This window comes from Pleurodeles waltl, chromosome 8, assembly GCF_031143425.1.
Source record: "Pleurodeles waltl isolate 20211129_DDA chromosome 8, aPleWal1.hap1.20221129, whole genome shotgun sequence".
In the NCBI taxonomy this organism is placed as follows: Eukaryota; Metazoa; Chordata; class Amphibia; order Caudata; family Salamandridae; genus Pleurodeles; species Pleurodeles waltl.
In genome coordinates this window covers 559,542,702-559,562,020 of record NC_090447.1, presented here as the reverse complement: position 1 = coordinate 559,562,020, position 19,319 = coordinate 559,542,702, and positions in this window count along the sequence as shown.

The window sequence follows — 19,319 nt, the reverse complement described above, 5'->3', positions numbered from 1 at the left end:
GGCGCCTGCTGTTGATCTTCAGGGGGTGACATAGTAGACCCTTGGATTTCCTGTGAGGGGAGTTCCTGGGATGTTTCTGCTGATGGTGTAATTTCATGGTGGGTGTCTGGTGCTGAAGTGGGGGCCTCCTGTCCTGTGTGGGCCTTAGACTGGGTTTGTACCAGCTGCAGCAGTGCTCCTGCTATGGTGGCCATTCTGGCGTTGTGCTGTTTCCACTGCTCCATGGCCTGTTGGTGGTGTTCCTGCTGCATCCTCTGACTGTGCTCCAGGGTGGACAGTATCTGTGCCAACCTGTCATGGGTATGCTGGTAGGCCCCCAATACCTCTGATATCACGTCCTGGGCTGCTGCATCCATCCTGTGGCCTCCCCCCGGCTCACTGAGACCCTTGAACTTGCCCTAGCCCCCTGTGCCTGTGTCCCCTGCACAGGTCTGGCAATACCACTTGTAGTGGGGCCCTCCCCTACTGTGGCCTCTGTCCCTGTGTTCCACCAGTCTGTGGCCTGGATACACTGGTGTGGGGACGCTTGCCCTGGGCTGCTGGCTTGTCTGGGTGGTAGGGGTGACAGTGGTTTCTGGGTGGGGCTGCTGCATGATGACAGTCTGTGTGAGGGGCCTGCCTGCTCATCAGTGTCCAGGGATCCTTCACCAGTGTCCTGTGAGGTGCCTCTGTCTTCCTGGGGGGAACTGGCAATCCTTGTCCCATCCGTTAGGGTGCCATGGGTGGTGGTGCCTGTTGGGGGACATAGACATATCTGTTACAGATGCATGACCATTTGGGATGCACAGGACTGGGCTATTTTGTGCTGAGGTTACTTTCAGTGGCCTTACAGGGTGCCTTTGTGAGGTTTACACTGCATTTTCCTTCGACTGTGGAGTTGCATTGTGGTGGGGGGTGTCTTTCCATTGTGGGTACTTGCAGGGGTAGGTGACTGTGCACAAGGGGAGGGATGTGGACCTGTTAGTGAGTTTGTGATCATGCGGGGGTGGATTTAGTGGCTGTTGCCTGGGTGGGGTGTTGGTCCTGGTGGGTGTGGGTGGGGTGGTGCATGCATTACAGGTATGGTGTATATGGGGTAAATGTTGATGACTTACCCGGGTCCATTCCTCCAGTGTGTCCAGTGAGCCTCTCAGGGTGCAGGATGACCAGTACCTTTTCTCCCAGTCTGTGTATTCTGGTGGTGTTGGTGGCGGTCCTCCCCCAGTTTTCTGGACTGCAGTGTGGTGCCTTGATGCCATGCCCCTGACCTGCCCCTGCAGGTCGTTCCATCTCTTCTGGATGTCATCTCTGGTGCGTGGATGGTGTCCCACTGCATTGACCCTGTTCACAATGGTCACAATAGCTCCATCTTCCTTGCGATGTGCTGCATCTCGGCCCGAATATTTGTGGCTCCACCATCAGGATCTCATCAACCACGGTCCTTAACTCCCTTTCTGTGAAGCGTGGATGTTTGGGGGGTGACATGTTGAGTGTGGTGAATGGTGTCAGTGCTGGGAAATCGGTGAGGGTGCTCTTCTGTGGGTCAGTGTGCGTCTCGTGAATTGTGGTGTACGGTGTCTGCCTCTGGTGCTCTCCGTCTTCTTGGCCTGGTTTGATTGCAAAGGATTGTGGGGGTATGTCTAGGGGTGTTTTATGGGGTTATGGATGTGTGTCAGGTGTGTGGGTTGCACGCTTATCCAATGTGTGCACTTCTTGCTGTTAAGCCCACTTGCCGCCCGTGGCAGTCGGCACCACCAATGGTCGTCCGGCCTCCACTGTCCGCCAAGGTGATTTGTGCATCATTATTTGGAGGGCAGGATGTGGGTGTGCTCGGCAGTGGCGGGGAGGAAGATCCAGCATTTCTGCCGACAGGGTCCTGGCGGCGACTGGTGATTTTTGGCAGGTTTGGGGTTTTGGTTCATTATATGGCGGGTTTCTATTCACCGCCAACGGCGGTCTTCTGTTCGCCGCTGCCAAGGCGGTCGGCGGTGTTTACATCCGTGTTCATAATGACCGCCGTAAGCTGGGTGAAATGTAGGCAGAGTGTGTCATACACAGCATGTACCAAAGATGTACACATGTCAGACATATATGGTAGGCCACACACAAGTCTCCATACACTCCAAATCTACATACGGAGACAGTTGTCGGGTAACATTTCCTAGATAGCATTGGTTCACCCATCATCAACACTGCTTGAGCTGTGTATGTAGTTTTAAATATTATGCTCTGTATGACAACATCACATATTAAAACACAATACATAATCACAAACTAGAACTACTGCATTGTACTGACTGCCAAACATATGTGGATACAATGTTGTCACACATCCATATATATGCACGACGTGCAACTATTTGCATGCTGTTGACTCTGTAACGCACACATTGGTGTAACAGACCAATCACACCCTCATCACAATGTTTCATGGACTACCACATGTGGCCATACCCAATGTGCCACACTGCAGCACAGCCCATGTCATTTGTATGTTGATTCAGGGTGCATCTAAGGACAATGGAAAAAAAATACACAATCAGGAATTGTGTTAAAGAAATAAGCAAATGTGTCTAAAATGTCTGCAAATGCAAAGAAAACGCCATGTGGGCCCTTAGCATGAATTCCACCTTCACACTCCTCTCAGTGCTCATTTTCAAGAAAATCGACGCATAACGGTCATGCGTCAATATAAATGACGCACGTGCGTTATGCGTCTAAAAAACCCACGCAAATGTCTAATGCATCATATAAATACATGCATAACTGAAAATGTGACGCACGGGGACAGGAATTGATGTAATAGGAAATCCTGTCTACAAGCATGGTACAGTGGGTGTAGTTTCACTTTCTATTTACAGTCTGTGCCTTTTTGACCTTGTGGTTGTGTTTTGAAGTTGGTGGTTGTGACTTGGTTGTGTATTGTATCTTGTGGTGTCCCTCCTGTTGTGTTGTGTTAAATATTGTCTGCATTTTGTCCCAGTAGTTGTGATTTTGTGTGTTTTTTGTGTATATTTGTATTTGTACTGTGGGGTGTCTGTCCGGGGTAGTTAATCATTTGGGATAGTTGGGATTAGTTAGTGGGCTTATTTTTCCATTCATTTTTCTTTTTTCTACGTATTCATGGTCAACCTTTACCATTCACTACATGTCTGGTAGGGGGAGGTTGACCAGGATGGGAGAGGATGAATGGGTGGATTTGTGTGGCTGGTAGCCTACTATCTGCCAATGATGCTGGAGATGGGGGGCCGGGTCATCCAGGGCTACTAGATCAAGGCCAGGCAGCTGCAGCTGGGCAAGTTGCTCCACCACCTGAAGAAGGTCTACAAGAGCAGCAGGAATGAGCACCAGCTCAAGCATCGCTGGGCAGATCTGGTGGCCAGGGAGCAGGATCTGCTCGATCATCTTGGTGTTGAGATCGACGAACCTGTTTGCGAGTCTCCCATTGGCATACTGTTTACTGTTCACTGGTCTTGAATGACAGTAGCAGATGAGATGGAGTAGTGCATGCAATGCTTGTGGACAGGTTGCATGCAACCAGAATGAAGTATATCTGCGCAAGTCTAGACATGGAGTTCACATGTCCAACCATGATACCAATGCAGGTCAGATGTGTGGTGAGTCAAGCACAACCATCACTAAGTCACCCATTTCAGGGGCCATGGCGACACCTGTGCCCCGTCATAGTGTCATGTATGAGACAACAAGGCACCGCCAGCCTACCATATCTTCCCTGGATTGTATCAACAAAGTTGGACAATGCATGTATAGCTTACCTTTGTCATCATTTCATGCACATGATCCCTGCCCCTGCCATTATGCCAGCAAAGGGGGGGTTATCTACCCTAGGGGGCAAAATAAATGGGGCATTTGATACCATCAGACATGGATTAATCAAGGCATGATGATTGCAGACTTTTAATTGATCTGCATGTCTATCACAATGTGCCTCTGGGTGCCTTGCAGGACAACCTTGAGTACCTGAGTCAAATGTCTTGCAAAGCACCAGGGTAGTGTCATGTATTTATTACACACCTTCCTCTTATACCATGTAGTTCCATCTTCTATAGATTGCCCACATATGGTTGTTTCAGGGTGTACACTACATGAGTCTCTGGCCCAGTGTAAGTATACAGATGTGTGTCTCTCACTCACCTGAGAGTCTGTGTCATCATGTGGTCATAGCGGTGTGTTTGTTGCACTATTTTACACTAGGACAACTAGCTCCCTCCTCTCAAATAGTACACACTGAAATTTGTTGTCCAATAGTAGTGACTGTGATACGACACTAAGCATGGTTTTCCATTCACATCTTACAGGGGGACCTTCCCCCAACACGCTCGGTGAAGTGGCACAATTTGAGGACCCAGATGTATCCAGTAAGTGTGATAATGTGTGTCCTGTGAAGTAATCCAGGGTTTAGTGTGAGTAAGCCATGTGTGTTGCACACAATGCTAGATGTGATGAGCTGTCCAATGATCAGATATCAAAGTACGCTCCCCATGCACCACCAGAGGTCACATCTTGTGAGGCTTGTGGTGCTGAATGGCCAGCATCATGTAAACAAGGTGATGACAAGCCACATGTAGGGCCGTATGTGACTAAGAATGACAGAGTGCAATGCTGTGAGAATATTGGCAGTGGCTCACTCTATCATTCTCACAGTACAGGGATGCACCATTTTGAACCCAATTTGGTGCATCCCTGTATTGCAATGAAGATGGAGGACTGGGCTGGCAATTGTCCTCCAGCATTGAGCTCCGTATTTTGCACTCCATGTATGTAACACTTATGTAGAATGTAATTGGTGTGCATGCAGGTCAGGGCCAAGTGTGTGCTGGCATGGAAATGGGTGTGTAAGGAATAGTATTGGCAGATCAGGCATTGATGGGTGTCTTCACCAGGACACATGAATATAGATATGATAGACCTATTGATACCAGCTTCACAGTTGTCTGCCCTACTAACATATGGTCCACTCCCTGACTCCATGTGTGAGTGGGCATGCCTTGGTGGATGACCAGGACAGTTGAAATGATGGATTGCATGGCCATCCCCACTTAGGCACCAGGGGAGAGGAATACCAAAGTGGTAGGTAGATTTGATACTCATAGTGTAGGTGACAGTCATATTGATCAGGCTTGCATGTGTACCTATCAGCACTGAACCCTTATGGTTACCAACAGCATCCCATCCTCTCAATAACATGTTCAAGTTACTGGTGATGTATGGTTGAAAATTAGCAACGATGATGAGGAAGTTTGGGCATGATCAGTGTGAGGTTTGCAGTGCCCTTGCATTATTACATATTATGGAAAAGCAATGCACACCTCCATGTGTTTGGTTCATATTCTTGTTTTGCGTTGCTTCGGTGTCAATGAAATGTTGCTAAGGCAGCGTTGTCATTACATTTATCAGGGCCATTGTCTTTTTTGGAATGTGAGTTGGAGTGCATGTGTAATTAGATGTAGAAGTTTGAGCTACTAATCTGTACATACTCCACACAATGCTGACACTGATGGTCGCCTGTCTCCATTTAACAGCTGCCAACATTACCAATGAGGGACTGCGTGCATTCCAAAAGAGGGCAGTCCTGTACCGCCATACCCTGGCAGTGGAATCTGGGTTCCGGAGAATGGCTTGCCGCTATTGTGCTGAGAAGTAAACGGGGGAATGGCGGACATTCACACAAGGGGGCACCACACTGACAGAGGCCACACAGAAAAGAACCAGGTCCACAGCAGTGCAAGGGGGCACAGCTGCTCCCACACCAACACCCACAACTGCAACAGTTTTGACCTTGGTGCAACAGCCCACACCACCTGCTGCCATGGACCCTAAAATGCCTCAGGATCTGCAAAGGGATGTTTCCCTGGTGTTGCAATGATTGGACAGTTTAAAGAAGGATGTGGCTGATAACACAAAGAGACTTAAATGTATTGAAAAAAAAACCTCAAGAAGGCCAATCTTTGAGTGTCACCAGAACTGTCACCTCCAGTTCTGTCCACCTCCTCATTTTTATTCATGTTTTATAGTGGGTTTTTGGGTGTTAGTGTTAGGTTAGTGTAGGTTTGTAGTTTAGATAGGACAAGTGGGTTTGGGGTGGGTTTTTTACTTTTTACGTGTTAATTGGTGGGTGGGTGGGGGCTCATGTTGGGGTATATATGTGGGTAAAAAAATACAAAAAATATATATTTGTTTAGATTTAGTTAGTATATGTGTAGTATAAGTATGTTGTCCTGCATGAGTCTCGTAAATTAAAGGGGTGGGGGGGCAATGTTTAGAGTGTAGTGTTAAATGTTTTAGGTAAGTTTAGCATAGGGTAGTTAGCTTTAGTTGGTTAAGTATAGATGGAATAGGTTAGTTTAGGTTAGGATAGGTTTTCTTGTTTTTCTTTAGTTTAGTTTCATACTTAATAAACATTTTTGGGTACTCCTTTACTTTTTGTGTCATATGCTTGTGTCTCAGGGTCTTCCCATAAGTGCACAGTGAAATTTTTGTGTTGGCCTAGGGATTCCATCCTGCCTCCAATTCCCTCTCTTGACATGTTCATCACCTGTTTACAACTCAGCTGTCACATTGGCAGCAACAACACATATACTTGTCCATGCATCTGCCATCCAGTGTACCCACCACTCAAGGTGACTATGTTTACTTTGTATTGGACAGGTAGGTGTGGTAATTCAGCTGTCAGTGTTTGGGTCCTGTGTAGGAATGTTGGGCACTGTGGCACACCTGACAACAGCCTACATTTAAAAAATCCATCCTGCAAACTGACTAGTGGCAATTGCAGATGAGGTTAAGTACCTCTGTATCACACCAATGTGTTCTAGTGGTACTCCCAGCTGACAATATTGGCCTAAAACTGTCGCACAGCCATTCCTAACGTATGTAGTGAGTGAAGCATACATGTGTTCTTCATTTTTTGACTTACTCAGTGAATTGTTTGTAGGGGATGAGACCAGCATTGACATTTGTCATGTTGGGACCTTGGGTGTAGGTGTGTGCCCCCATAGTCCAGCACCCTTGTACTGACACTCTATGACTAATGACATAGTAGATGTATCACAGTACACAAAGACATGCTGTTTGTGTAAGGGGTGTTTATTTACAAGTGTCGTGGTGCGATATATACAATGTCCAGGTCAGTGACCCCATTTGTGAAATCCATACAATCGTGATACAACACAAGTCCAGGGTTGAGAGACATGTCATGGGACATGCTTGGGTGAAATGTCATAAAGTTCAGTGGAACAATAATTGCCAATTGGTAAGTGTGAGACAATGACAGTCCATAGCAGACAGGTCAACAGTGTGTTGGTGAAGGGTGCACATATCCAACTGTGCTGACACTGGCATGATCTCAAGCACAGGACAAAGTAGAGCACTGCCCATGTGGCATGGGCTGGTGCTTTCGGTTAGTCTTACGAGTGAAGATGATCTTTTCCACAGCTTCACCCTCCGATGTGTGTGGTGTCTCATCCACCCTTGCTACTGGTGGTGAGGAAGTAGAGGGGGAAAAACACACTTCAGTTGTTGGAGATGTGGAATCCCAAATCCCCGCAGCTGACATCTGTGGAACAACATATGGCATCACTGCAGAAAGGAGGAACTGCTGAAATGAAAGTCCTGAAGAAGCGTCAGGGGATCCTGTTGGACCATAAGAGACGCAAAACATGTCGACCGCATATTGACCATATATTGAGGGATTTCGGATAATCACCGTCTTCCTCTATTCTGATTTTTGTGTGAGTGTCTGAGCATTATCTCTTGTTTCACTCCGTTGTTACTTTTTTAATCTTGACCATTTCCCAACAGCAAATAATAAATTATTTAGTGAGGGTCTTGAGCCAATTTTACTTTTCTCTTTTGTTTCTCCTTCCTCACTCTTGGACCCATACTTGGCTCCGCGGCATCATCGCTAACAAAAAGATCTCCGGCAAAGAGCCCCCCCTCGGGGGGTGCCCGTCAGGCATTGCAGCGCCGGCCTGACGAGGAGCTGTCCGATGATGAAGCATGACACCAAATGTGGTGTGTGAGGACTCTTGCTCCTGACTATCAGGACTCCCTCTCTTTTTCCTCCCGTTAGTTTTTGGAACAGTGTATTATATTATATTATCAGGTTAACTGGAGGGCATACACTGGACCTTAAATCCTCCTATCCCCACCTTTAGATATAATAGGAACTGCTGATTCTTCAAGATAGCAGCAAAATCCTGGTGGTAGGCAGCCATGTCTGCCCTGAGGGAGGCCAGATCCCACTGCATGGAGTCCATCTTGTTGTCATCCATGCAGCAGCCAGTTTGGGAGGGCAATTGTTGTGTCCTCTCCCTTGTGACAGCAGCTATTTCCCTCAGACATTGCTGGACTCCATGCATTGGGGAGTGTGTGCCTCATTTGGCTGCAGTATGTTCATTGACCGTCACCAGGCACATGCGCATACCCTCTAGGCTGGCTGCCACAGTCTCTATCCCCACCCGCACTTGCTTGGCCAGCTCCAGCGACCACTGTCCTCTCAAAGAACGTCCCTGTGTCCTTGGAGTCCTCATCTGTGTGAGTGCTGGCAGGTCGTACTATTGTTGGGCGGGGCTTCTTGGATGGCTGCTACATTATTTGTCCTCCTTTGCAACTGGAGGTGGTGTCTAGAGGGTTCTCAGGACATCTTGGAGTGTCTCTTGGCTGATGGTTGTCAGCTGGTCATCCAGGTCATCAGGGTACACCAGGGCAGGCAGAGCCATAATCCTTTGCAATGAGATGGTGTAAAATCAATCTTTCTGTGTTGTGGCAGTTGACATGTCACGTCACTGACTTGCTATTGGAGGCTCTTTGTCATCATACTTTCCAGACATTGTTCCTGTATTTCATGGTTGAGGTCTATCAGCCCTTTTCCCCACCTGAGTGTCACATGACGGGAAGCTCAGGTGACGAAATTGGCTGCATCATATCTACTAGGTATGATGTATATCCTTTTTGTGACTTGACACCATCTTGTTAGTGCCAACCCTCCTTATGCATCCATTTGCATGCTAGAGCCTTGCAATTGTGGTTGCAGTAGTCAAGCCACAGCAAAACACATGACAGTATGCCCCTGTCCCAGTCGTACATGTTTCACATACACCTGGGTGGTAATGAAACCTTGCCCCACCCCAGGGATGCCATTGCCAAGACACTATGCTGTTGTTTCCTTTGATAGCTCCTCATGTTGATGTATGTGTATGTGTGCTACATTGCACATCACACATGGACCTAGCAGGTTTCCATTTCATCTTCTGTCTGTGCTGGAAGGTGCACCTTCCTACTCAACTATGATCTCCCCCTCAATGCAGCCATCCTTCCAGCATGATGCAAGAGATGCAACATACTGACAGTGCAGCTAAATTGACACATACACAGGGGTGGGCCCAGGGATGTCCAGCATGGGCATAATTTCTTGCTGTGTACATCTTTTCATATATGACAATGCCTGATGGTAAATTAATTTATGGACATAGCCAGTTAACTGGAGTTTAACTTAGGTCAGGTCCTCAAGCTAGTTAGATGGTGATTTTGCAGGTCGTCATACTGGTACATACATGGAGCCTCATTACAAGTCCAGCAGTCCGATGACCACAGGATTGCCAATGTCTCTGTGATCACTCCCTACAGCGCAGGTGGTATTGGCACATGTTGTCAATGGGGAATGCCCCATGGGCCAATGACCTGGCACTGGCAGGTTGCCGGCAGCTCACAGGCTGGCAATGCCACCTGTCTTGTGACACCAGACCTCTATTACGGTAAGCGCTACCCTCCAGGTATGTTCCCGCTTTTCCACCAGCCTTTGCATGGCAGTAACAACCCCATGCAAATGATGTTGGTGATGTGGTGTGGTGTCCCCCTGGGTGCCCCTGCACAGCCCATGCACATGCCACTTTGTCCTTTCCACTGCCTGATTTATAGGGCTAAGAGCAGCGTGTCCTGTCACACCCAATGCACCCCAAGGATGGCACTGACTCTGTTTGATCCATTAACAATGTTGTGCTAAGTGCCCCACAGAGCTACCATGAGCAAACAGGTTTCCAACCGCCATCCCAATATGTGACTCTTGCTGCCAACCGCAAAGGGTACACTGCACTGGCAGTCTTACTGAAACCAGACTTGACCATGCACCATCCCCCACCCGTTAAAATATACACCATTATGTTCACAGTCATATATCATGTGTTGTATTTGTGTAGTTATATCCCCATTTCTATGTGTCTCATTTGGTTGTGGGCTCAACCTGTTTTTGTTGTGGCCTACAGATTGCAGTCTATAGTACATATTTTCTCTAGTGGCACAGTTCTGATCAGCGTCAAAATGTGTGGCTCCACACTACACCAGTTTGTTACTCTGGGCAGTGGCATGTTTCTTGTGATACAGGACCACCCTGCTATTTCCTCTGCGCCTGGCCAGATTACTTTTCCCTGCACCCAGAGTGGCATCGTTACTGCATGGTGGAGTTGTAGCTGCCTCATGGGGATGTGTTGTTTATGTGTTGGGTGTTGGTGCTTCCGGCACAAGTCTGGGTACTTTTGGGAAAGGTATAATGTGTTGTAAGATGCAGCACACATGTGTTTTGACAATGAGACAAGGCTGTTGCAAGGTGTTTCTGCAAGGGACACCACCATGACGTAACCCCAGGAATGGTATTGACTGACTTCCTAGTCTCTGATGTGTTGATAGGGTTTGTTTGACTATATGCAGGGGATGTTGTGATGACACAACCAGGGGCACAATCATTGGACATGGCTTCCATCCTATGTGCTGCATATGTACATGTGGGTATACATCCCTGGTGGTTAACATATGTCCAGATTGTGTATGTGTTGTTGTTCATGGCACTACCAAGGCATATGTACATGTGTTGCTTACGTTTGATTGGCGCAATTTGCTTCATGTGCAATGTGTCCCTTTGCGCTCCTTTGACATGCATTGATTGTGTCCTATACGCCTTCCCCTTCTTGCACTTGACAATTTAGCATTATTTTCCCCCAAGCAACTTACCCTACAATTGTGGTGTTTACTGGTAGTCTGCGCTGTCCTGCGATACCAGTGACCAGTTCCTCCGGGATAACCGCTGCAACCATCTCCTCCATCTCGTCCAGGTCTTCTTGTGGTGCTGGACTTGCACCTCCAGTTTGCAGTGCTGCGTTCCTGTTCCTTGACATTTTCTCCTTTGTCCTTCTCTTGCAGTCATGCCAGCGTTTCTTGCACTCAGTTACAGTTCTCCTCACCTCTGCCACACTGTTGAGCTTGTCAACTATCTGCTGCCATATTGCTTCTCTCCTGCCAATTGGCAATTTGGAGGTGACGAATAGTTGTTGCTGGTGCTCCGTCACCTCTCTCACCAAAATGACAAGCTCCTCCACACTGAAACATCACTTTCTCTTTTTCTTCTCCCTCCCCTGGGACTTGTATGGGGTCCCCCTGGGGTTTCTCCTGGCTTTCTGGGTCCATTTTGCCTCTCCTTTGCACTGTTTTCTGCATTAGCATCAGTATTTGATGCTAATGTGGTAAAAATAGTGCATTTCCGTTTTGCGAAAATTTTCCGTGGTGTAAACCACGTTAGAGTATTTTTTCTGGCATTAACGCCATTTTGCCTTATGACAAGGCGCAAATGTTAACATATTTTTTTTTTACTCTAATCTGGTTTTAGCACCACCGAGTGTAATAGTATAAATATGACGCACGGGTGGCATTGAAAAATGGCGCTAGCCAGTGCTAAACTTTTTGATGCAAAACTCTGTTTGTGCAGTTTTGCATCAAAAAGTATAAATATGATCCCAAGTACATTGACTCCAGAGTGACTTCGGAACCTGCGCCGCTGTTCGATTCTGTGCCGCTGCCTGCACCAGAGCCGTGCCCCCCGCTGAGTGCAAAGACCAAGATCAATGCTGCAGGCCCGACACCATCGCAGCGCCTGCAAAGTCTCGCCACAGTGTGAGTCCTGAGTGCTGTGTCACTGACACCTGTGACACCCAACTCGACCGCAGCACCTGTGGTCCTGTGGTGTGATAGCAATGCCACAAAGTCAACTCCTTTTGTCTTGACCTGCTGTGTTTATCAACCCTGCCTTGTAGAAAGGAACCAATGCCTCGCCACTGATGCTGCAGCACCTCCCCTGCAAATGTAAAGACCCAATGCCCCACCTCCCCTGCCAAGCAGTGAGGAACAAACACCTCACTTCCCCGGTAGCAGTAAGGAACTGATACTGCACCGGCTTTAGTGGCGCCTCACCCCCCTGACTCCATGCAACATCTTTGTTTCCTAGTTTTCCAGGGTACTGTTAATGGGGTCCATGCAACTCTGTGACCAACCCGCACTCCCTCATGAGTGGTGTCGGACTGTTGGGAACCACTCCATCAAGACGTTGTGATAGCCCCAGTTGGAGCTATTGTGTTTCTAAGGGCTATACTAAGATTTAGGGCCTGATTATGACTTTGGTTTAGTGGCCATGCCCAGACCACCGTATTACAATTCATAGAGGCAGGACTGCCATCCGCCAAGCAAAAGAGGCAGACTGCAAGCAGCGCGGCTGCTTGGATTTAGGCGGTCCAACCTCTATTGGGGTCAGTGCTGTGGCTTCCCACAGAGTCTATTACAAACACAATCACTATAGCGGTCTCCGCGAGGTGGTCAGCCAATGCCTGTCAACCACAGCGGGCCACGTTCAGCAAAGTAACAGACAAGTGCACACTGGTTGAATTCAAAAGCAACACAGCTGACACACATTGGCAATGTGGACACACCTGCAATAGACACTATAAAAACACTCCTTCACAGACCTCAATCCTTTGCATTTCTACTGCAGCACAGCAAGACAGACCACACATCATTTCATCCATTTTTTGTCGTCAGACCTTTTTTTCCTATCCCATTGTACACCTTTCACACACATTGTCTATTTTTTCTCAATGTTCCATTCCCTTGTTTAGTTAGTCACTCCCCCCCACCCCCTTTATTTCCCTGTCATGTCACAAGCCAAAATCTCACAATTTTCAGAGGATGATTTGAGAGTCATGGCTGATGAAATCATTAGAGTAGAGCCACAATTGTTTGGAGCCCGGGTCCAGCACACTCTTCTTAGTTCAAAAATGGAAATGTGGGACAGGGTAGATGACAGAGTGAATGCTGGAGGCACGACCCTGCGCACAAATGAGGACATTAGGAAGAGGTGGAATGACCTCAGAGGCCAGGTCCATTCCCTGGTCTCCAGGCAGCAGCTGGAGGCTAAGAAGACTGGCAGTGGCCCTTCCATTGCCCCATTAAGACTCTTTCCCTGGGAGGAGAAGGTCTTGGCCATCCTGCATCCTGAGGGCTTGACAGGAATGCATGGGGGAGTGGAGTTGGATAAGTCGCCCCACAAATAACATCACAAAACTGCAATGTCATGCATGCTCACAGCTTAGCTGTTTCCACTGTCTTGTTCATGTACCTCAACAAAATTCAATACCTCAAATATTAGAGTTGTAACACTGTCAATCTCTATAATTGGATCCAGCTTCAGAGCTACCATGGCCCATCACATACCATATGTTTACATTGTCACTGGAAATCTCACAATAACAAAAAAACTAAATTAATACTTATTCTCTAACCTAAATGCAGCCAGCATGCAGATATGTAATAAAAAACATTTGTCAAGGGTTGAGGAGTAGAGAAAGTGACCTATCTGCAACTCCCAGGGAGGCACTGTTCCAGTAACTACAAACATCAACCCAATGGTCACTCGTCCAAATACCTTTGTGAACGCTCAATTGAAGTTTACTCACCTGGGAGTAATACCATTTGTCAAGTGTGGTAAGTAGAGGGAGTGACCCTACTGCAACTCCCAGAAGGCAGTTTCAGTAACTCCAAACACCAGCCCAGTGGTCACTTGCCCAAATACCCCTTTTTGTGATCTCTCAATTGAAGTGTACTCACCTGGGAGGATAGTATTTGTCAAGTGCGTGTAATGTAGAGAGTGAACTGACTGCAAAGCACAATAGGCCTTGTTTCAGTAACTTCAAACATCAGCCCAGTGGTCACTTGTCCAAATACCCATGCTTGTGAACGCTCAATTGAAGTTTACTCACCTGGGAGTGATCAAGATACAGATCATGCTCAAATCAGAGATGTGTCTGTCTGCCTAGCCCCATCTTGACTTGCTAAACCAAGATGAAACTATTGAGGACAGGAATAACACCTTACCCAGTGTGTACAACAAGTTTTCATAAGGTCTCAAGATGCATCTTGAGATTGGTATTGGCAGCAGACACATTGACACAACACTGTGCACATTATGACTCCAGTCACACATACAACAAAGTCCTGGGTCTGCCTGAATCCCACTCAACTAGGCCTCCAAATAGTCAAAGCCATATCTTGCTTCCCCACTATGTTGGCTGCACTCGTGGTAAAATGTCATTTTCAGGCCATCTTCCAAAGTTCAACTGATCTGTACATCTCATCAGCTGCTTGAGTCAAACTGGGTTGGCATGCTTCACACATGTCATGTCAAATCACCCAATGCCATGGTTACTTGGCACAATTGGATTACCTCCAACTTAACTTTGCCCAAGGTTTCTGCTTACTGTGACACAAACATTTTGGAGGTAAATGTCTCAATTCAATGAGTAACAATGTGCGTTTTTCATCAACAGGTGGATCTGCCACTGGGCACACAGAGGCCACAGAACAGACTACCACTACCCCCATGGATGAAGCCCTCAGTGACATCCACACTTCTGGACTTGTGGATGTGGAGGACGTTTCTAGCTCAACCTTTTCAGATGGCAACAATTAATCTCAATGTGTCCACAAAGTCACCTCCCAGCCCTGTTCCTTCGACTTCACAGGGAACTATTTGCCCCCGAACCTGTGTATTTAGCACAGTTTCCACCATCTAGTTACCCCCGTCCTGGATCCTGAGTTGCAGTGCAACACTTTGGACAAGTTGGAGAGGGCACCCTGTGGCAATGGCATAGGTCTGTGGTGTTAAGGTATGTGGGAGGGATGCTGTGGGCCAGCAGGCTGAGAGTACTGGGGCTGCTCTTGGCCAGGACACCATCAGCCACTTCTTGGGAGTCTATCAAGTGTCCCAAGGTGTGATGGGCCAGGTGTTGACTGAACTCCGGGAAATCAAGCATCTACAGAGGGACATGCATAGGGACATAAATGAACAGATGGATACCCACAATTCCAACATGGCCTTCCTAACAAGGGTTTTGAGGGACATACACACAACTCTGAGCAGGGCTTTTTAAAAAACAATCTTTCCCTTCCTTTGGCTCATCAACAGCAGGCCCATCAACATCGGCGGCAGCCACAGGAAGGGAGGCCCTGCCAGAGGAACAACCAGACACCCCTGCCTTTGTAGCAGCTGATCCCACCCTCGGCAAGTGGGGACATCCAGCAAAGAATCCAGGAGGTGAGGGTGGTAAGACACCCACCACTGCCAGCAATACCCTCTTCCTTAAGGTCCTCCTTTTTGTGCTACACATTCACTTTGTGGACTGATCTGGAACCACCTTCCTTTCCATGGGAGGACTACTCTGGACTTTGGTCTTCCAGGGGTGTGGCATCTGCTCCAATGATTTCATTCATCATGAATGACCCCTTCACATGTCTTATTTTTTGGTTAATTCATGTTTTGTATATTTTCTCTTAGTTGTAGCTTCACAATAAAACCATCCATCACTGACTCATTGTCTGATGATTTTGCTTTCATATTTAGCCATGTAGATATTTCAGACTATGTGAACCATATGAATATGATCCAAGGAACCTGTTCAAGATGGGATATGCTGCATGTACACAGTTCCCAGCTCAGGATTACAACCACCCGCACAAACTCATACATAGAAGTGTCTGGTCAAACTAAAAAAAATATTAGTGTTCAGCACATAGGCTATCAATTTGTCTGAACTATTAGAAATCATAAATGTTTGACTCATACTGTGTAAATGAACATATTTACAGGTGAAGACCTCCAGACCACAGAAGGAAGGTATTTGTCAGACACTGCCCTGAAGAATAGGCAAACATTGAAGTTGATGTCATCAGCTTGAGCCTCATCACATACCACACCAAAGTAATCCAACATCACATAATCCAAGATTCAGACAGATGGCAGTACATCGGTTCCTGGTCACAGGGCCCTTATAATCCAATACTCATGCATCTGGTGTTATGGCACAAACATATGTCAGTGTTTTGGCACAGGCACTGTGGCCTACAATGATGAAACACATATACAGCTACACACAGGTCATACAAAAAGAGTACTTGCGAATGGAAACTGCCTTGGTCGTGAGCTAGGACAACATATTTTATGACCACCTGACGACACACATGCTGTATCAGGCCCACCACAGGACATAAAAGTCCAATGGACACTTCTGAACTTCCATCAAAATACTGTGCAAGCAGTCTTGGCACAGGTCTCATACACCCAAACTATGGGGCATATTTATACTATTTTTGTGCCAAATTTGAATAATATTTTATGCCAATTTAGTGCAAAACTTAACTCCATATTTATAGTTTGATACTAGACTTGTCTAGCGTCAAAATATTGGAATTAAAGTAATTTTTGGGATGCGTGAAACCACCCTGCATCAATAAGATTCAAGGTAGGCATTCCCATCCAAAAAATGACTCAAAGCCCCTAGCGCCTTATTTATCCTCCCGTGAAAATAGATGTACGGCGGAGGCGGGCCTAAATAATGGTGCAAAGCCTGCTTAGCGCCATTATTTAACGCCTGGGTCAGGGCCTGCATTAGGGGACCTGAGGACCCATTTCCATGGTCAAACACCATGGAAAGAGTCCCCGGGTGCCCTCCCCAACCACAACAGAGGGACACCAGAGGATGGGGGGGACCCCATCCCAGGAAAGTAGGGTAAGTAGAGGTAGGAATTTTAAAAAAATATTAAAGTGCCATTGGGGGTCCCGAAATGGGCATCCCTACATGGCACTGAGTGCAATGGCCATGCCGAGGGGACCCTTGTCCCCTGTGCTGGCCAATGGGGTGGTGGGCATTAATCCTGTGTTTTATAAGACAGGAGTCATGTTGTATGGATGGTTTTGACGCTAGGCTGGTGAAAGGGATTTTTTTTGCCTCTAACCAGCCTAGCGCCATTTTTTGTTGCAAAACCCCTTCCCCCATACCTCCACCCTCACCCGGCTAACATCATTTTCCCAGACGCTAGCCCACCCTTTGCACCGGCTTGTGGGATTCCATAAATTTGGCACCCGGCTGGTGCTCTGGAATGATGCAAGCTGGCTCTATACTTTTTGACGTAAAACTGCATTTACTCAGTTTTACGGCAAAAATTATAAATATGGGCCTATGTGACCTACATTAACTGGAACAATCCATGTCCTCTTTATATATCAGAACAGCATCCCATACCTGCCAATGTCACAGCTCTGAAATGCCCAGATGAGGATGTCATGGTGAAGTATCAGTACAAAGAGCAAAACAAGGACTATAGGCTTGAAACCATACATATGAAACAAGACACATAGCAAGCATCTGGAAAACAAAGTACATTGCAATATGTCTGACTCAAACAAAGCAACATCATCAAGGTCAATGTGTCAAAAGCTATCCTAGTATTCAGCCCTTGGCTAATTTTTGCAGAGTATCAGCTCCCTAACTGTTTTGAAAACACTAAACTCCATACATTCTCACAACTACAGTTCATTGTACAGTCACAGTCATGACATACTTACACTCATGAGAAGTAGGTGTTGATGAGATATTCTCGCAAGTCAGCTCCTTCCTCTTTACCACTGTCATCTTCATATGGCATTTCAGGATTCTTACCCGGTGGCACTGCATGCTTCCACTGGGATGTACGGGATATTCCTCCGCAGGGTGATGTTTTGGAGCATGCAGCATGCCACAGTAATCTGACACACTTTCCCGGGTGAGTAGAGAAGGGCTCTACCAGTCCTGTCCAGACAGCAGAATCTGACCTTCAGGAGCCCAAAAGCCCACTCAACTGCTTGCTGTGTTCTTCCATGGGCCTCATTGAAGCACACTTCCCCAGCATAGGTGGATTCCTCAGCTGCATCAATAACCAAGGACACTTTGGATATGCTGAGTCTCCTGCTAAGGAATAGGACATAAGTGCAACAATGAGTCACTTGCTTCATGATTGTAGCACCTGACATTGCTCACACACAATCAGTACCGACATAACTTACTAACAAGCCAGGCCCTCTCTGGTTGTAGTTGTGACATCAGCTGGGGTATGATGCTATTCTGCATTACAAAGGAATCATGGGCTGATCCAGGAAAACAAGCACACACTTTGCGTGCTGATGGAATGGCAGTTTTTTCTGTTGCAATAGATTTGGTAAGTGGCCTGTGGTGGCACCAAGTCAACATGTAGGCCATCAATGGCCCCCACCACATGTGGGATGTGGGCACAACCATGGAAATCATCCTTTACATTGGCTAAATCCTCACATTGGGGGAACCTGACATAACTGTCAATGTGATTTAACATTGCTGATAGGAAATCTTTCAACACCAGACTTAACATAGGTTGGGACATACCACCAGATAGGGCCACTTATGTTGGAAGGACCCTGTGGTCAAGAAGTGCAATACTGACATGCCTTGCACCATGGGTGGTATGTAGTATGGATTACCGTTAGCTGGCAGCAGATCTGGCTCCAATTTATGGCATAAACACACTATTGTTTGCCTATTCAGATGGTAAAGCTGGATAACGTGGCATTCCTCCATGGTCTGAAGGTCTGGCAATGGATGATAGACAGGAGGTTGTCAAATCCTCCCTCTACCAGGGTACCTATGTGTGAAAAGACATTATCTGGAACATTAGTCACTGTGTCCACAGCAACATACATGATGCATGCCAACATCATGTGACAAAGCATTTCTGACTGGATATGCATGACACCCAGTACACATCACAGCTGGCAACTACACAAGGGCAAATGTGACCTCTACGGTTGTGAACATGTGTCCACAAAAGGGACTTGGGTGACAACCAACTATCTGCTACACAATTGCCCCTCAAAATGTGACTGTATTTTTCGACCTCCTAAAATACAGTCAACGGTGGTAGCCTGTGCACTACCATCACATGCCATCTATGCTTTACAACACGCTACAATGGTGATTGTGTTCGGACCTACACAACAAGACAGATTGAGGATGTTTGTGATGATATTAAAATTGGATTGCTTTATGACGCATCTCACAGGGCCATATACAGTCTTTCAAGCTGACAAAATAGTGGATGCCTGATCTACTCTACTGGACATCGGGAACCCCCCTTGGCCTCTGGCGGAAATCATCCGCGAG